We start from the raw sequence: 18,736 nt of genomic DNA, 5'->3' as shown, positions 1-18,736 counted from the left end.
CACAGTCACTGTATATAATCCTTACTTTGCCAAGACTTTCTCACTCCTTCCGCTCAGGCAGCTAAAGACGGGGGTAAAAGAGAGTCCATTCTTCTTTTAATCTCCTCTATTTAAGTTATTTCTCCTCACCTTCGTTTTGTCTATTGTAAAGTTTTTTAGACTTTCTTCACTGCTCCGTATTTTGTCCCTTCCTTTTTGCTCGCCTTTTCAGTTGCCGCCCGGTTACACTTTGAGATCTTCCTTCTTCACGCTGTCCTTCCGGAAAGAAAAGAAGCTTTTTCCTCTGTTTTGCGCTGAAATTAGTAATCCAAATTAGTTCCGTTTCTGTTCAACCTCCGCAATTTTGCACTGTGCTCCCTCCTTTGCTCCCGATGATCTCAATCGGCTCGTTCGGGTCTCTGGGCCGACTGTGCTCACCGCGCCAGCCGACTTCTTCCCGAACCTGGATTGAGGGCTCTTTACGGTACGGCGGGAGATCGCACCTCTCCTCGCCTCCCCCAAAGCTTCCCCTCTTTATTCCCGGTCTCTTCGGGACCGGTCTCCGCCAAAAGCAGGCGCCAAAGCTCGGAAAATCGGCAACAGAGAGAGAGCTCTTCTCTTCTGTGCCGCCACGACTCTACGTCACCGCCGGAAGTCTTGAATAGTCCTTTCAATTGATTCCAGTATAGCAGAAGTATAGAAATTTAAAAGTTCTTGTAAAACCTCTACAGTCACAACTTGTGAATTTGCTGGCTCATATAGTAATGATCCTCCATCCTTGATGTCAGCCATATTTCAATTCCCAGTTTAAGTTTGTTCAGCTATCAGGTCAATAAATCCAATAATTTTCCACACAATTTAGAAGTATAAAGTAGTTAAGGTCAATACCATAGTCCTTTTTATTTCACTAGCACTTTAAATCTTTTTCTTGCCACGTAATCTGGTAGCTTTTACAATGTTGCAGCTTTAACGATCACTTTCACTTGTAAGTTTTGTTTTAAACGCCCTTAAGCGCTATCTTTTTTCCTTTTTCTTTTAAACGGAGTTAAAGTTTAACACTTGCATTTTCTGTTCTCCTGATTTTCTGTGCCAGCATCCAGGTTCGAATTTTCTCATAGTCCTTAAAATTGCATTGCTGGTGTGGTCGCGACCCCTTGTTCTGCATAGAGCAGAATCATCCCGGATCCGGAGCACTGAAGGGCTTTCAGGGAGCTCTCACCCTGCAAACCCCACGCTTAAAAAAAAAGCCTGGGGGTCTAGGGGAGCTCTACCTAGACCCTTCTGCTCTTCTCTTCCCCTTTTTCCCTGGGGGAGAGTTTTGAGCTGCTAGAACAGCTGATTTTCGCTGTTCTAGTGGCAAACGGAATCACGGGGCTGGAGCTCCTAAAGGAGCATCCATTCGGGAAACGCGGAACCACCAGAAGTCCCATTTTTTATGTGCTTTTGAACTGCTAGGTTGGCAGAAGCTGGGACAAGTAACAGGAGCTCACCCCATTACGCGGCACTAGGGATTTGAACCGCTGAACTGCTTTTGATAGACAAACTCAGCATCTTAGCCACTGAGCCACCATGTTCCCTCAGGATGAAATATTAGCTAACTAAAAATCACTCTCTTGGCATGAAGCCTACTCCTAAAACTTGATATTCCAAATCTGCCATCACAGTACTGCTTGGTCAACTGGATTAGCAGACTGCATTTATTTTAACACTGATAAATGGGATGTCTTCATTCTCTGCACACAAGAACATTACAAAGTAGTTCAGGGAAATAAAGCAGGTTGGAATTTTACATCATTTAATCAGAAGAGTTAAAGACCTAGTAGCTTCATTTGCATGGCTATTTTTAATGTTTTTAAAGGCTTACTCGGTTTCATTTCTTTTTTCTTTTCTTTTCTTTTTTCTTTGCCTTAACATGTTGCACATATCCAGCCTATATAGTTGCTTTGAGAATCAATGCTTTGGAGTCCCGCAAGTTCATCAACAAGCTAACATTGGTGGGTAAGCCCAATACCCTTGGTGTTAGCCACAGGGGTGGGTTCTACTTACCTTTACTACCGGTTCACAGTGGCGCCACACACTCTTCTGCACATACGCAGAAACATTTTGATGACATCGGGGTCGGTGGGCGGAGCCTCCTGCCAGTTTTACTACCGGTTCTATAGAACCATTGCGAACCAGGAACAACTCACCACTGGTTAGCCATCTAAAACAGGTGTCCCAATCTGTTTCATGATGGGGCTAGTTCTGAATATGTATCATGCAAAAGAGATGCAGGTTGATCATTAGCATCTAATCTACAGACGTGATTGTGCCCACTTAGAAGGACTAATAATATGCTTTGGTAATAAATTGCTTTGTATATAAAATCTTCCCATTTAGAAACAACACTGTAGTGCAATGTAATGCCGGATTAACTTTTCAGCAGCATTTTTGTTTTTAGCATAGTTTGTTTGAACATGGAAGGCACTTGACACCTGGGAAAAAAAGGAGAATGTTAAGGAAAGAAAGCAAAGCATAATTGGACATTAAAATTCACAAACTTTGTTTCATTTCTCCTGCAATTTGCATATTTTTAGATTAAAACAGCAGGATGGTGGCAGAAAAGTAGATGTTTGTTATTAATTGTTTGGATTGTGGTCACTATTGATATTAAATTTGAAAGGGCAAGTTACTCAATTATCTTTGAATATCTGATTTGTTTTCCTGCGTTGTTCAGATTTCAAAGGCAAAAAACGTTTCATGCTTTCTACAAGGATATGCACTACTTATAATAGAGAATTATGTCTGCAAGGCAGGTGTGGATGTCAAAGGAATAGAAAATGCAATAAATATTGGAAGTTTTCAATTTGCCTAAGTAGAACAGATTTAAGAAAGGAACAGACTTGAAAATTTATTAATTTTTAAATATTTTTTATTTATTTTTAAATAAAATAAATTTTATTTAATTTTTAATTAATTTAATTTAATTAATTTAATTTAATTTTTAAATATCCTATTATGAGATGAATAGACAATCCTTCTTTGCTATTATTACATCTTCTTTTCTATGTCTTGTTTTTCTGTTTATTTTTTGATGCCTCAGTACTCCATTCCAACTGAAAGTATCCAAATTTGTTCTTCTTTCAGTTCTTTGCCCACCAAACTATCTTCCCTTTGCTGTATTTCTGCTTTTCAAAACTTGTCTTTGCGTTCATTTGCAGATTTGCATCTGAAGAACATACTCTCTTCATTTAAAACACATACTCTGTATGCATGCAGAGTCTTATTCCTGAGATCATCTGGATAACATTCAGAAATTTAGGATAGGGTAGAATTTAGAAAGTACAGTGTATTTAAAACGTCTGCAAAATACTACAGATTGTCAAAAAACCCTATTCTTTTTTTTTAAAAAAAAAAAACCTCATAAAAGATATGGATTGCACTTCTTCAGAATTTTTCTTATAGTATATATTTCACATCAGTCCCAAAGGTGCTTTTTCAGGAGGCAACTGGATTTTCTTATTTTTTTTGTTTTGAAGACATTTCACTTCTCATCCAAGAAGCTTCTTCAACTCTGATAGAACCATGGGGAATGGAAGGATTTATATTTCTTGCAGACATCTGATAATCTGCATCCTTTTAGCAGGTTGTTGAAGCACTTGGAGGTTTATCTGTGTCCTCAGGATCACCTGAGTAGTGCTCCTGATTACTCAGACACAGTACTTGAAAACACAGATAAACCTCCAAGTGCTTCAAGACCTTCTAAAACAGAGCTGTTAAACTCCCTGCCCACAGGCCCAATGCATCACATACTGGCCACGCCCATGCCTGGTTTAGTGAAGGGGGAAAAAGTCCCAATACGTCATGTGATGACGCCGTGACAACATGAGTTTAATACTCTAAAAGTATCAAACTTTTAGTATCCTGCTCTAAAAGGATTCAGATTACCAGCTGTCTGCAAGGAATATAAATCCTTCCATTCCCCATTGTTCTTTCAGAGAACAATGAAGAAGAAGAAGCGTCTTGGATGGGAAGTGAAATGTCTTCAAAAGAAAAAAACAAGAAAGTCCAGTTGCCTGCCGAAAAAGCATCTTTAGGACAACCATGACCTGGATGGCTGAGAATCTCTACAGACTATTTCACATCAGATTGGCTGCCATAGCAATTCTCCAGTGTTTTTGTATCAGCAAAACAGAAAGGATATAAAAGCTTATATAATATCTTTGGTTGTAACACCCCCAAAATAAATATTTTTAGTTAAATGAATATGTATTACTTTAATAGAAGAGCTGTGGTGGTGCAGTACTGCAGGCTAATTCACAGCTCAGTCCAGGATTTTGATTCTGAATAGCTCAAGGTTGACTCAGCCTTCCATTCTTCTGAGGATCCAGATTGTTGGAGAAAATATACTGACTCTGTAAACCACTTAGAGAGGGCTGTAAAGCACTATGAAGCAGTATATAAGTCTAAGTATTATTGCTATTGTAAAGATACTTTATTTTTGTTTGTTTTTTTTGTTTTGTTTTGTTTTATTAGATTTATATACCGCCCTACTCCCGAAGGACTCAGGGCGGTGAACAGGCACAAAATAAAATACATAGATACAAAAGTTAAAAGACATAATTAAAACCAGATTAAATAATTTAGCCCGAAACAATTAAAAATCCCAATAATTTAAAACAGATTAAAATTTCGATTTAAAAGAATTTTAAAACAGGGGAGAAAATTAGGTCAGGCCGGCTTGCTGGAATAGGAGAGTCTTAAGAGCACGGCGGAAAGTGCGCAGATCCGGGATCCTCCGTATCTCTGGGGGAGCTCATTCCAGATAGTGGGTGCCCCCACAGAGAAGGCCCTCCCCCTGGGGGCCACCAGTCGACATTGTTTAGCTGACGGCACCCGGAGGAGCCCCTCTCTATGAGAGCGTACCGGCCGGTGGGAGGTTGCTTGTGGTAGTAGGCGGTCCCATAAATAACCAGGTCCTAGGCCATGGAGCGCTCTCAAGGTGGTAACCAAAACCTTGAAGCACCAGGAGCCAGTGCAGCTCGTGCAGGAGAGGTGTTACACGGGAGCGCCATGTTGCTCCCATAACCACCCGTGCAGATGCACTCTGTGCCAGTTGGAGCCTCTGGGTGCTCCTCAAGGGGAGCCCCATGTAGAGAGTGTTGCAGTAGTCCAGGTGGGAAGTGACAAGGGCATGAGTGACTGTGTGTAGGGAGTCCTGATCCAGAAAGGGACGCAACTGGCGAACCAGGCGAACCTGATGAAAAATCCTCCTGGTCACGGCCATCAAGTGCTCTTCTAAAGACAGCTGTGAATCCAGGAGGACACCCAAGTTGCGAGCCCTCTTCGTGGGGGCCAGTGATTCGCCCCCAATAGTCAGCGATGGCGTCAAGTGACTATATCGGGACGTCGGAAACCACAGCCACTCGGTCTTGAATGGGTTGAGCATGAGTCTGTTCCTCCCCATCCAGATCCGCACGGCTTCCAGACACCGGGACATCACTTCAGGGGCATCGTTGGGGTGGTCCGGGGTGGAGATGTACAGCTGAATGTCATCAGCGTACTGGTGGTACTTCACCCCGAAACCACGGATGATCTCGCCCAGCGGCTTTACATAAATGTTGAACAAAAGGGGTGAGAGGACCGACCCTTGTGGCACCCCACATATGAGGGGCCTCGGGGTCGACCTCTGCCCCCCCTGCCAACACAGACTGCAATTTTCCCTATTTTCAAAAGTTATTTGAAAAAATGATGTAACTACCAATATAAATTATTATCCATGGAGCTTCTGGGTGAGGACTCATGGTGAGGAAGACATCCCTGTAAGCATTGTAGATTGGTGGCCATCAGTGATGAATTTCAAAATTTTTTACTACCAGTTCTGTGGGTGTGGCTTGGTGGGTGTGGCGTGGCTTGGTGGGCGTGGCTTGGTGGGTGTAGCAGGGGAAAGGTACTGTAAAATCTCCATTCCCTCCCCAATCCAGAGGAAGGTTACTGCAAAATCCCCATTTCCTCCGGATCAGCTGGGACTTGGGAGGCAGAGAATAGATGGGGGCAGGGCCAGTCCGAATTTTTACTACTGGTTCTCCGAACTACTTAAAATTTCCTTTACCGGGACTCCAGAACTGATCAGAACCTACTGAAACCCACCTCTGGTGGCCATGCAACATGTTCTGGCTAATGAAATTCTGACCAGAGAAGGAGAGATCAGGAAATTTCCCACTTGTGTTCTGGATAGCTGATCCTCACGAGGACACCACAGGAATTGAATTTCTTGTGGTTTATTGTGCATTGAACAGCTTGGGAGTCAAGGGATTGGGCATAAGCCCAAAGAAAATATGGTGAAATCCAATTGAGTCCAATTCTTTTTTTTTTTACTTATACCTATTAGATCAAAACTTGCCAATGTATAACTTTCTAACCTACAAGATATAGCTTGAGAGATTCTAGGGGTGTACTTACCTTGTATCTCTTCTCCCTTCCCCTGTTTAGCTTGGGACTGTGCAGTCTCATAAGCCAGACTTCTCTCTAGAAAAATTCTGTGTTGCCAACATGTTTCTCCACTGCTTCTGCAGCTGCCAGAATTCATACCATCATGAATAAGAAGATAAGAATAATATGAGATAGATTGTGTGAGTATAACTTTGGAGAGTTAATTAGGGCTAAACATTAAAGATGGAGGCAGGCAAAGCAGGAAAAAAAATTGAGAAGATTGCCTTTACTTTCATTCTAGTAACTGATTTATTTTCGCTTTGGGACCATAAATATTTCAATGGCAACCACAATAAAAGGACAAAAATAGGAGAAGGAAGGAGAGGTTCAGTAGAACAATGCACAGATAAGGACCAGATTTATTGCAGAAAATATTTGAGGTGTTAGGCAAGAGGATGACTAAAACAATTGCCAATAGTATGGAAGTTTTTAAAAACAAATGGAAAAGGGATTTGCAGGGATAAAAATAGGATATGAAAGAACAGGTTAAGAAGAGTAAAGAATCTACAGGACAATTATTTGGAGATGTAAACCAAATTGATGACAAAGTGGAAGTTTTGAAAGCAAATCAAATGTTATAAACATTTGTATAAACAAATGTTATAAACAGAGATATGGAAAAAAGATTTTTATAACTTTGTTTAAGATTTAGACCAATTTGAGAGGACAATGGGGAAAATATCAAAGAAAAGATTGTTAAGTTCCTGTTAACTTTTGGGTTTGATCACATGAGAATGACATGGGCAGAGACTGATAAAGTTTATGAGCTTAATATATGATTTGTAAAATTAAGAAATTCTCCAAGGGATATCCATGTGCACTTTGTCAGGAAGAAGACGAGAGATCAAATTTTGCAGCACCATTTTAAGATATTATATCTTTATTATCAGTCCTAGAGTGAAGAGGAAAAACACAGATGTAATGGTACTTAATGAAATTCCAATCAGAATACTGTGCAAGAGGAAAGAAGTGGGATTTTTTTTCTGACCAATAAAACCAGACAGAAAATGATTCCATTTAGATGGGATAAGTTGTAAGGGGTGATTTTTACTTTGAAACAGCAGAGATGCAGACCGAACTCTGTGCAGAAAGGAAAAGATTTGGGGATGCACGGGAAAATGTTAAAAAGAATGGAAGAAAATGCAAACGGAAGTGTCAATGAGAGATGTTAATTTTTAAAAAATCACATAACAATGAAGTTAGTTCCACGCCTCTTAACATTCTGCAGGTCCCTCAAATCAGCTTTCCCTTTAGATTTGAGAATCCCAAGAGATAGGAGATACCTTGCAATGGGTCTCTTACTTCAGCTAACATCATCCTCTCTTGTTGTTATGCTTTTCATAATTTCTTTAAAAAAAAAAAGATGAATGTTTTTATGTGTCTGCATTATAATGAAATGTTCTACACTGCCCAGAGTCACTTTTTTTTGTGAAGTAGGTGTCCACATAAACTTGATAGATAAATAAAAAGCTGTTACTTGAAGTATGTAGTAGACACTACCATATAAATTATACTTCCCAATGTGAGGTTACTTTCCATATGAAATATTAAAAATGATGCATAAGAGGGGGGCAATAGGAGGTTGACAGAAAACTCAAAATTTAAGGAAATTAGAAAAATCTTGAAAAAAAAAAAGAGAGAGAGAGATGATGGCCCAGAAATCAGGAGATGGTGAGTTCTAGCTCCATTAGGAATTAAACCCTGCTGGGTGTCTTTGAGCCAGTAACTGTTTCTCAGCTCAGCCCGCATCACTCGGTTATTTTTGTGAGAAGAATAGGAGAAGGCTTAGGCTGTTTATGAAGAAATAAAGGCAGGAAAGGAAAGAAAGGAAAGGAAGGAAGGAAAGAAAAGGAAAGGAAGGAAGGAAAGAAAAGGAAAGGAAGGAAGGAAACAAAGAAAGAGAAGGAAGGAAAGAAGGAAAGAAAGAGAAAGAGAGAGAGAGAGAGAGAGAGAGAGAGAGAGAAAGAAAGAAAGAAAGAAAGAAAGAAAGAAAGAAAGAAAGAAAGAAAGAAAGAAAGAAAGAAAGAAAGAAAGAAATATACCTCTTGGCACAATCAGTCAGATAGGAATGCTGTGGAAAAGGGGTTCAAAGATGGGACACAGTATTATGGAAAAGAGTATAACTGGTGGAAAAAACAGTATTCTGCCCTGTGATATTTTGTTGAGTGACTATTTATATCATTGCAATTTTCAGAGTGAATTCATTTGCCCTATAAATAGCTCTGTGATAGTAGTCCCTAACCATCTCAAGAAGGATTCGATGATCCCTGAACCATTCCATGTGCTGTGAACTCATTCTTTTGTTGTTGTTGTTGTTGTTGTTGTTATTTCTTAAACACTCGTGTTGTTGTTAACAAAGATAAAATAAGGCATTGCTTTTTAAGAAGGGGGAGGGAACCCCTTGGTAATGCTTCTAGAACAGTTTTATCTTTGTGACATTAATGATAATCTCTTGTGTAATTAACTGTGAAGTGGTTATGCATGCATTATGCAGTCCATGACAAGCCTCATAGAAAATACATCAGTATTAGCCACAGGTGAATTCGTTTAGAAAGATTAATGACTGCACCTGAATTTTAATGCCTGAAAAGGGACAGAACACTGAATCCTTAATTAAAAAGTTGAATGAGTGGTATGGTTTGTTTAACATCACAAATTTCAACTGGAGATTTCTATATTCAAATGAAGTCTGCAAAGGGAAACTTCCCTCCGAGCAGGGAAGAGTAAAGGTGAGAAGCAATCATGTTTTATGTGCTTTCCGTTATGTAAATCGATACATGGATCAGTTACTTTGATAAGGATCAAATATAGTATAATTATGGCTCCTCTGTGCTTACAGTGAATGTTTGGGGGTTTTTTTTTAGGAAAAAAAAAAAAGCCGGGAATACGTTACAGCACAATTCTGCTACCAGCCAGGAGTGATCTTATTCTTCCCTTAATGAGGGACCGTTTTTGCTTCATTACGATTTTGCAGAGTTTTTAATCAGGAGAAAGTAACCTTGAAAATTACCACCGGAGTCCCAATCCCAGAAGAATGCGAACTGCCTTCCTTCAATCCTCTCTTTCAATTAGCAAGTTACTTTCAAGTTATTACCATAAAAGTTATTCCTCTTAAGATAGCGTCAAGTTTGAAAATCCAGGAGAGCCAAATGTGCTTAACTAAACCATTATAAGTTAATCTGATAGCTTGCTGATCCAATATTATTTCTTAAAAATATTGAGTTTGATTTGAAGGGTTTTAAAAAAATAAAATAAAAGTGAAAGTATGTCACTATCATTTCTAAGTCAACTTACTGGATCTTCTCATAAATCAGCTTCATTTCAGCCTTGCTAAACAGCACATTATCTAGCCAATCCCTTATAAAGTTTATTGGTTTAGGGAAAAAACCTCCGGATCTGTTGAATTTAAAGCAGTTTAGTGTTTTATCGATGTAGGCATTAGACTGGCTATTTCCGAAGGCCTGAAGATTCCTTTACCAAACAAATAATTTTGATTTATGACTAAATCTATTTGTTAGATGTCAGCATTTAATTTATATTTTTCATCCCACTGAATTTTTTTTAAAAAATAGAGAAAATTAGACCCAAAACATGTGAGTTCACATCCTTGCTTTTCTAATTGGCCATCAAAATAAGGAAAATACTTATTAATATTAAGGACTTTCCAGCTATTGATTTCACATTGATATCAAAGCAGTTCTTGTTGTGTCTCTTTTTTTTCAGTAGCCCAAAATCTGTCCTGTTCAGACATTGCAGCATTTTTTGGTCTTTTTACAACATGCAAATAAGCCATATATATTTTTGATACAAGTAGTCCTTGTTCAATGTCTACTTCATTTAGTGACTGTAATTATAATGTGATAAAAAAGTAACTTTATGAACAATCCTTATATTTACAACAGTCACAGATCTTTAAAGCAAAGGAAAGATGATGTAAGATACATACATATACATATATACATTATACATATATTCACAGTTTTACTTAGCAACTGTTTTGTTTAACAACCGAGTTGCTGATCTCTATTGTGGTCGCTAAACAAGGACTACCTGCAGTCATAATAATGTTTCTGTAATATTATGCTTTCTTAGAAGTATCTATATACAGGATTTTAAAAATGTATTTTGGGATAGGGTTTGTGGTTTTTTTTACAACAGGGATTAGACTGTTTTGGAGTGCTGTTATTATATTTAAAATATTATAACAAATAAAATTATGAAATAAATGACATTTTAACTAAACATTGTAATAACCTAAAATTTCTTCATTTTCTTTCTTTTGTTTGATGCTAATTATAGAAAGAATGGGAAGGAAAGATTAATGGTTTGCATGCTGTTTGCATAAGTCCAGGGATCAGAAATTTCTTACAGGATGAAATTCTTAAATAGAAGTCACTGATAACTTTTTAAAAATACCATATAAATCCCTCAGTACATAAAATTCCATCTGCAGTAATTGTAGCCTTTATCCAAAAGCCAGATGGATAGGATGTGTTAGGAGAACTGTTCTGAACCAGTTTCTTTACTGAAAAAGGGTTTAATATCTTTTGCAAGAAACTGATCTCAGGCATATGTTTTGGCCTTTGTGAGTGCAATACAAACATTTTGCAAGCACAATTCACAGCTCCAGTTTTAGGTTGTTTATCGTAGGATGCATTTATAACAATTATATTTCCAGAGGTAATTGCTGAAATAATATAAACACTTGAAGAAAAGTTCCTGAAAAAAAGCTATTTCAAAACCATGTAGCCCACAGGGCAGCTAGAACTAAACTGATTCTCTTTTCATTATAGTTTATCCATTCATTAAAAGCTAAGCATTCTTGTCTGCTTTTCTCACTCTGACCCATGGATCTTGGCTGTTTTCTGTTGAAGCAATGAAGAAAGCAATACAGTACCTGAGCTTACTTTTTAGTTTGATGGTGATTGGTGGCAAGAATTTGCTGTAGTTCCATCGTGAGGAATGGCTCATTATGAATGGAAATCTATATTTTCTTCAGGCAACATTTTCAAACTGAGTGACTTCCACGTTTCACTCATTTCTGGTGAACTGTTTATTCCCAGCCAAGAAACTTCTTTTATGAACAATTATTTTACGAAGGACCATCAGTGTAAAAGGTTAAAGGCTTAGTTAAGATAACATATAGAGAAATTGGAGATAATAATAAAAATACTAAAAGATAGCAGGATATAAAATAAATATTTATCTAGTTCAAGAAGTTATCAGTTCTCAAAAAAAAAAAAAAACAACCCTGTTCTCTGCTCTACTGGATAATTAGATTAAGTTATGGATTATTTATTTGTTCATTTATGAATTTGCTTTCTTACCTTAATACATTTATATATACTGTTCCTGTAGAACAGTATTTCTCAGCCTTTGTGACTTTAAGAAGTGTGAACTTCAACTCTCAGAATTCTGGGAGTTGAAGTCCAAAAACTTAAAATTGGTAAGGTTGAGAAATACTTTTCTAGATAGAGTGAGACACTTAAGATCCACAGTTGAGGAAGAATTAAATCTGCATTTCTGAATCTCTAAATCTAACCCATTAGCCATACACTCTACCACTCTGGTACAGTCATGAATACTGAAAGACTTTATGGAAATATGCATGTAAGGATCTTCTACCTGAATGTGAAGATGGCCAAATCACATACTGCACATTGATTAGCAGGGACCTTGTTTAAATGCTTACCTGAATGGATCCTGGTAAATAACTGGGCATGCTTTCCATTTTGAAATATTTCCCAGAATAGATGCAGATAGAAGACTGGTCTGTTTCTTCTTTCTGATCCCCATGTGCTCAGACATGAAGTTTGAAGAGGAGTTCTACTTAAATTTGCTTAAATACAAGCACAAGTCTTCATTTGAACCCCAATAAAGGAGAATCCCAGATCATATGATGAGCTGTATTCAGACCTCAACTGAATATTAGTATATGACATATACAGAATAGACATCTGACATTGTTATGGATTAGGGACAATTTATGAACTCAATCATCTACTACCTTCAAATAGTCGTACTTTCAGACAAATGTTTGCAGATATTTTCGATCTCAGCCTTTGTATAAATGTTTAGCATGTAATGAGTGTGCAACTGGTGCATTAACAGAGTTGTATATGGCAAGTCCAATTATTTTCCTATCACATGATATGAGTCTATAGAAGTATGTGATCTTCCTCCTGTCAACATCCTACCACAACCACCATCATCACTAAAGTCTCTGTACATGCATCAAACCTCAGACTCCTGTGTTCCGTATTTCAAGTATCCTGTAATCAATCTTGTACACAAAGGTAATTGGTAGCTCAGTAAGGACATATCTGCTTCCTTTTAAATGGTGGAGCCTCAAAACACACTCTTGGTAGTGATGCACATGCTAAGAACCAATTTTGACTGTTCTCAAAGATATTGTAGGAAAATATCATGTGATTCTGGATGCAAGACAGGAAAGGCTCATCACTAACTCTACCAGGATATAAGGCTCACAGAAACTGTATCCTTAGGTAGCTGAGTATACAAAAGTAATATTTAGTATTTGAGTAGAACATCAGCTTTATTACTTAGAGAAGAAGATGTAGTAATAGCAAAGAAGGATTGTCTATTCATCTCATAATAAGACATTTTATTTTATTTTTTAATTTTTCAAGTCTGTTCCTTTCTTAAGTCCATTCTACTTAGGCAAATTGAAAACTTCCAATATTTATTGCATTTTCTATTCCTTTGACTTCCACACCTGCCTTGCAGACATAATTCTCTATTATAAGTAGTGTGTATCCTTGTAGAAAGCATGATTTTTTTGGTCTTTGAAATCTGAACAACGCAGGAAAACAAATCAGATATTTAAAGATAATTGAGTAACTTGCCCTTTCAAATTTAATATCAATAGTGACCCCAATCCAAACAATTAATAACAAACATCTAGCTAGAAAGGTACTATGATATTTTCCATCTAGGTCATAAGAGAAGATAAATCCAGGTCACCATTCAGATATTACTTATAAAAGAAAAAAATAAATAAATAATGGTAATCAATGTTTCACTTCCTATGAACAAAATTGACTGGGAAAATGTTTGTAAATGTTTGTAAGTGACTAGTGAACAGTTTGAACATGTAATACATGAACAAATATTATCAGCTAAAATTTAAAAGATCTTATTCCTTATCTCATCATTATTGTTATTATTATTCAACTTCCATTTTCTCTAGGAATTTATGTCTGAAATTATTCGCTCCAATTACAGCCATCTAGTAAGGTAAGTTATACTTAAAAAGACAATACATGTTTATGAATTAGAATTTAACTCCCTTCTTGTCCTCAATTGTAGCCAACAGCGCACGTTTCCCCCTCCCACACACACACACAAATAAAGATTTTGATTTTGGGATTAATCCAGTATTTCGCCTTCACTCTCAAAAAACATCTAACAATGTTTCATGCAGCTCGTTTGCTGGATGAGTGACAATGGGAACCAAAAGGAAAAGAATGGAAAAACAAAATAATCAAAAATTTTGTTTCTGAGATACAATTATTTCTCCATAAAATATTCCACCAGCCAAAGACCTTGAGGTCAGAATAGCCTTTGGCCAACTGTATCATCCATTCCTCCTCATTAGGTTCTTGTTGGTAACATGGATATTTTCCTTGCCACGGAAATAATGGAATATTCATTTTTATCTCCACTGTAAAGGAAAATAAACACTTCCTTCAACATCTGGTACCTGTGAAACATTTCAAGACATTTTATTTTCATGTCCTTTTTATTCTTTCTCTCTCTCTCTCATTCTCTCATTCTCTCTCTCTCTCGTTCTCTTTCTCTCTCATATAATCTTCCATCCCTTTTTCTCATTTGGTTTGCCAAGAGTTCAGCCCACTGAAAAGAGACTTTGAATAATCTACATGGAAGAGCTAGCAAGGTTGGCTCAACTTGTCATTTGAATTATGTAAAACCATGAGATGCAAAGGACAGGGATGATTAAATTAGGGCTTTTCAAATGGACTGACTGGTGGAGAATGTGTTTGCCACTGCCCCCAACAGTGTATTTTCAATATTCCCTCAATCTTTCTGAGTTAAAATGCCTCCGATACAAAAGCACAGTCCAGGCAGCTTAAATTATACCTCATTATATCAGTATCCTGCTTCTATATATTTTAATTAAATCAAGGTAACAGTATGTGGCTGAAATCGGATTACTTCAAGACCAATACATGTGCAAAGCTTTATGCAGATTTTAGAGCTGTGCACGTTTCCCCATTATGTTATAAACTGTTTTAGTATCAATCTCGTCCAAGCCTGCATGCATGTCCAGGAATCCTAGCAGCATATGGTGGGATTTACTGAAAAAAAATAAAGTATTCCTAGAAATGCAAAGATTGAATTAAATCCTGGCAAAGTGAAAATGCCTTCTTCTATAATCAGTTGCTTTTAACAGCAACTGTTCTCAGAGGCATTTGCTTGCTTGACAGAAAATAAAGAATATTTGTGTCCACAATAGAATCTAGGACAACTCTGCAAAAAACTCCTCACCACATTTGGATTTAGCATTCAGACTCACACAAATGTTGTACAACTGGAAGCCAGCATTTATATTTTTCATTTTCATTTTCAGGGGAAGAGTGGCATTATACACTATCATCTTGGGAGCTTAATGCATACATAGGCAACATTTGAGGCTCTATGATTGCACGGAAGGATGAAAAGGATGTCACTCACACTTAGATTTAAGTTGGGACCACCTATGATCAAATTATTTTTAAGTTGATAGTGTAGTGTAGTGTAGTGTAGTGTAGTGTAGTGTAGTGTAGTGTAGTGTAGTGTAGTGTAGTATAGTATAGTATAGTATAGTATAGTATAGTATAGTATAGTATAGTATAGTATAGTATTCATATATATCATATCATATATCATATAGAGGACAGGACAGGACAGGACAGGATAGGATAGGATAGGATAAGAGGTGAGAGATAAGATAAGATAAGATAAGATAAGATAAGATAAGATAAGATAAGATAAGATAAGATAAGATAAGATAAGATTATAAGAGAAATTGACACTTTCTTCTGTGAACACACCAGGCACACATTAAAAATGATAGATAGACGCATATATATGTGTGTCTGTGTGTGTGTGTGTGTGTGTGTGTGTGTGTATATATATATATATATATATATATATATATATATATATATATATATATATATATATATATATTTATTATATATATATATCACAGTCCATATTGAATACATAGCAGAAAAACTCTGTCTTGAGAGTTAACAAGGTTGATATATATGATATAAAGCTATTGCAGAATCTAATTGTTCTAGATAATATGAATCTACGTTGATTATAAAGTGTTAAAGCTGTGCATATTTCTAAGGGCTATACCCTATTGCCTAGGATTGTCAAGTCATCAAGAGTTATGGATTTTCAGGTATTATTTACCCAGCACTGAATTCTACACTTTATCTACAGCAATGGCCTGTCAATTTGTATTAAGATTTGAATGAGGTTTTCAAATAGTTTAGACGAGTATTTACAATATATTTTTCTAACTCTTTATGTCCCCCTGTCTGAATCACAAGCAACGCCGGAATTGTGTTTGGTGTGTGTGCGCATCAAAAATATCAAGATGACAATTTTGATCGGTCTATAAAAGAGGAAAGGGATTCAGTGTGTGCTCATCGCAGCCCTTTTACTATTGTTATCCACTTCCTCGTTTACAATCTGGAAACACTTATTATTTACTGAACTTGATACTGTCTAAATTTGGATAGAGAATTTAAACATTTTGCAAGTTTCTAAAATGTCTCCTTTTTCTCTTCTCAGCATCTCATACAAGGATGCAAATCCAATGAGTTTCTAAATTATTGGAATCAATTAATGGCAGTGAACAGGGAAAGGGGAAGGGGAAGGGACTCAGATATCAGGAGGGATAGCATGTATATGTCCCTTCTACAACTGGTGTGGTAAAGTTTTAAGCTTCAATCCTATGCAGAAGAAAACAGCTGGCTGTAAAACCAGATTATATTATGAGCTAGCTAAAGGGGAAACATGCCAAGTTCTATCTGTTACTGAAAGAGATTGCCCCGTGTTATTCTCTCCCACTTTCTTTTATTCACTTCCTCACACATACTTTTGTTATCCTCTGGGAAATGTCTTCTTTTTTTTAACTCTGTTGCTCAGAGCCTAAACATACTGATTAGGGATATCCGAACAGAAAGTTAGGTTTAATGTCAAGGTGTTCCTCCACAGCGAGGGACTCATGATATTTGCAAACTCTGCACTCTCCAGAATCGTTTTGCTATCCATTTCAGTTGCTCAGCAGGTCTCCTGTTTGCTTTCATTACTTTGCAATCATGCATTTTAACCTAATGCCGCTGTGAGACAGAGTAGCCCAAAAGGAGAAGAAAAAAACAAAACATTCTGGGGAAGCGAGTTTGGAGATGCTGAACTAGACGTTTTCTTCCTTGCAGGAACAATGAACCGGCTTGTGTTTAGGACGTAAAGTCTAACTTTCCTCTTTGCATTGCTGCACACTGATCCCTTTTTTATCCCGTTTGCTTTATCTTTGGGGTTTGATTTGCATTCTGTGAGTGAGCTAATCTGTTAGACATTTATATATGCACAGACATACAGAGAGAGTTAGCAGCTCCTTGTTATTTAGCCACTGCAAGCATTAGCTAAACTTTATTGAAAGTTTCGTTCTTTCTCCTTCAAATTATCCATTTGATTTTCATTTGAAACAATATGCAGGAGCATAAAGTTGGACACATTGGGAAGCTGAGAAGCAGGTTTAACCTGTGGCACTCTCGCAGAATGGATGTCACGATGGGTAGGCTATTTGGAAAACATCCGTTGACTAAAAGGCAAACTGGGAAAACGAAAAGTAAAGTTTCTTGTCCAATAACTAATCAGTGGTGAGAATTGCAAGCTTATGGACAGACTTTCAAAGAATGTACTAGGTTATAACTATTCACACTTTTTCTTAAATTGTCTGTTGTGAATTAGAAGCCCTGTAGACCCCAAGGAACACATCAGGGGCATTTTAGGTTGGTGACCAAGGAAGTAACTGCTTGAGTGATTATTTATTTTATTTATTTATAGCTTCTCACATTCCTAAATATGTTCATGATTAATTTTAAATAATTAATTAATTTGGGGGATGGGAAGCCTTCAAATAAATTGTTCCTATTTTTTTTTTTTTTGAAATATGTCTTTCTCCTTTACTTCTAATCATTTGGTGTTGTCTCTTCCAGGGACTCTTTTTAGATAATGCATGTAGTTTCCCAATGGAGGTTGGAAGAAAATAACTTCTTACCTCACTCTTCTTGCAGCATCTATCTATCTATCTATCTATCTATCTATCTATCTATCTATCTATCTATCTATCATCTCTCTCTCTCCCTCCCTCCCTCCCTCCCTTCCTCTCTCTCTCTCTTTCTCTTGTTTTTTACAAAACTTTATTAAGTTTCCAAAAAAGATAAAATACAGAGAAACAGGGAAAGGTTGGTGGCAGTGGAAAAAAATGGGTACTGCAGACAAAAGAAGAAAAATGTAGAACTGAATAAGTTCTGACTTTATTTAGTACAGATACAAATATAAAATACAATAACCTTTTGCTCTAAAATTAACCATAACACACAGTAATTATATAATCATAAACAATTCTAATTGTTAAAACCCAAAGTTAAAATTTCATTTCTTTCAGTTTCCAGCAAAAGTAGACAAAGCCTTTTCTTGAATCAAAGCAAGTGAATTTTGCTGAATCGGCCAACCCCTTTAACTTCCCCATCCATTCTTCTGTTGTGGGAATTTGTGAGTCCTTCTATCTCTATGTACATAAAAATCTTGCTGCTGTTATATATATAAAAATAAAGTCCCATGCATTTTTTTTTCAGTCTGTCCATTAAACCTAGAAACCTCTGGTTTTAATTGTACATTTATTTTAAGAATTCTATAAATTAAAATACAAATGTGGTCCCAATATTTCTTAGCTTCCTTACATGTCCAAAGATGATAAAAAGTACCTTCACATTGCTTACATTGCCAACATATACTTGTCACACCCTTATTCATCTTTAACAATATATCAGGTGTTAAATACCAACTTTTCATTATCTTTTAAAAATTCTTTCGATTGTAAATCAGTGTAAATTTCAAGGTCTCCTCCAGCATTATGTCAAACACAATGTTTTCTGCCCTTTCAGTCATAACATCTGTAACATATTCATCTTCCATATTCATTTTTAATTTTTAATAAAGCTTTACCTGCAGCATTTCT

The sequence above is a fragment of the Pituophis catenifer genome, unplaced genomic scaffold (assembly GCF_029215685.1).
Source record: "Pituophis catenifer annectens isolate HBS135680 unplaced genomic scaffold, rPitCat1.0.hap2 SCAF_3, whole genome shotgun sequence".
NCBI classification, from domain to species: domain Eukaryota; kingdom Metazoa; phylum Chordata; class Lepidosauria; order Squamata; family Colubridae; genus Pituophis; species Pituophis catenifer.
This window is presented reverse-complemented; position numbering follows the sequence as displayed.